This window comes from Camelina sativa, chromosome 15 (genome assembly GCF_000633955.1).
Source record: "Camelina sativa cultivar DH55 chromosome 15, Cs, whole genome shotgun sequence".
Lineage (NCBI taxonomy): Eukaryota > Viridiplantae > Streptophyta > Magnoliopsida > Brassicales > Brassicaceae > Camelina > Camelina sativa.
In genome coordinates this window covers 23,127,326-23,129,670 of record NC_025699.1, presented here as the reverse complement: position 1 = coordinate 23,129,670, position 2,345 = coordinate 23,127,326, and positions in this window count along the sequence as shown.

Genomic DNA, 2,345 nt, shown 5'->3' with positions numbered 1-2,345 from the left:
ATCCGCCGCAATGAACATTTCTGGCCGACCATGGTTGCCGATTGTACTGCATTCACAAGCAAGTGCGAAAAATGTCAGCGTCATGCACCCTTCATCCATTCCCGACCGAACTCATGCGTACAACGTCACCACCCTATCCATTCATGCGATGGGCGATGGATATTGTCGGTCCGCTAACACCATCTCGCCAAAAGAAGTACCTCCTAATCATGACGGACTATTTCACGAAGTGGGTTGAAGCAGAGTCATACGCCTCGCTCGAAGCCAACGAAGTTCAGAATTTTGTCTGGAAAAACATCATATGCAGGCATGGACTCCCATACGAAATTGTATGCGACAACGGGCCCCTATTCATCTCACTCCAATTTGAAGGATTCTGCGCCGGCTGGCGGATACGCCTTAGCAAGTCAACTCCACGATACCCGCAAGGCAACGGACAAGCAGAGGCAACCAACAAGACAATTCTCACTGGAATCAAAAAACGCCTTGACGAAAAGAAGGGACTCTGGGCAGATGAGCTCGACGGCGTTCTATGGTCTCACCGAACCTCACCACAGACATCCACGGGACGAACACCATTCTCGCTCGCATACGGCATGGAGGCTCTCACACCAGCTGAAGTCGGGATCCCGACGCTTCAACGCTCTATGCTAGTCCACGATCCGGAGTTGAACAATAAGATGTTGTGCGACATACTACTTTTCCTCGAAGAAGAAAGCGACCAGGCACTATTGCGCATTCAGAACTACCAGCAAGCAGCGGCAAAATTTTACAACAAAAAAGTTAAGTCTCGTTACTTTGCCGAAGGAGATCTCGTCCTCCGCAAAGTCTACGAAAACACTGTCGAGAAGAACGCTGGAAAGCTTGGCGCACATTGGGAAGGTCTCTACTTAGTCTCAAAGATTGTCAAGCCAGGAGTCCATCAACTACTCAAAATGAACGGCACGCCAGTCCCGCGATCCTGGAACTGTGCCAACCGTAAGCGCTACTACCATTAGTCCAACAAGAATGAGCACGTCTGCCACCAAAAAAAAAAGAAAAAAAAACCAGCTCGTCACCGAGCATTCTTATGTAATACGAACTACGAATGGTTTGATCCCTCTCGAGGGTACGTAGGTAGCCTTTCACGAGGTGCAACTATAATATCAATAAAAAAATAAAATTTTCGAGCAAATCCTTCGTTTTCACGCTCCGCATGAATGTGATGGTGAAATAATCCATACTTTACTCCGGTAAAGAATAAAAGCCGAGTCCATACTCGCAAGCGCTCTGCATGGGTGCCGTGGTGAAATAATCCACGTCCTTACTTTGTTAAGGACATATAAGCCGAGCCCAGACTCGCAAAGCTAGCAGGGCGCAGAGTGAATAAGGCGAAGACCCCGACTCGCACACTCTCGCGACCCCTGCAGCACCTACAGGGTAAGCTGATCACGACTGAACACACCTAACTAGTACGACAAGTCCGTCTTGTCTACTCTCGCTGTTACGGGAATAACATATTCAGGATAAGCAAGGAGACGTCCTGTACCGCAAAATATGCCCCACAACGATAAAAGATAAATCCAAAGCAAATTCATCATAATGAAGTAAACGAAAGATAGGCAATAATCAACAATTGCGCAAGAAGAAGCAAATAGCCAGGTTCATAAAGCAAAGCAACTAGGTTCACAAATATCTGAAAAGAAAGGTACAGAGACAATCGGCAATCGAGTTTGCAATAACAAAAGGAGAAACAAAAAAAAACAAGAACAAGCAACAATACGAGGACATATCACTCGTTTGCGAAATCATTAGCACCTCCACCAGTAGCTCCCGTGAATGGCTCAAGATCATCGTCATGAAGCGGCACCAGCAGCAAGACGCGCCATCCTATCAGCGGGAATTGCGACACCCCTCTTGATCAGCATCAAGACATTCTTTAGTCCCCGTCACCTGGCTAAGAGTGAGGAAATGAGGTTGTTTCTCACGTGATGCAATCACGTGCGTCCTCAAACGATCGATGCGCCCTAATCACGACAGCGGCCTTGGCGCGCTCCTGCTCTCTGCGCTCACCCCTCGCTTTCCTAAGTCCCTCCGATTCGGAAGTGAGCTTTCGCTGGGATTGTTTGAGTGAATCTGTGAGCTCCTTCACCATCGCTGCATTTTCCTTGTTCGACCGATCAGCCTGAACAAACGCATCCTGAGTAAACCCAGCCTCCCTCCCAGCAGTACGCACCTTGTCCTCGTAGTCACCAGTGAGACGGTTCATCCAGCTCATCGCCTAAGGAAACAAGCAAAATAATCCGATTACAACTAAGTAAAGTCCATATTAAGGCAAGCTGAAGGATTGGATACAAACCTGAAAC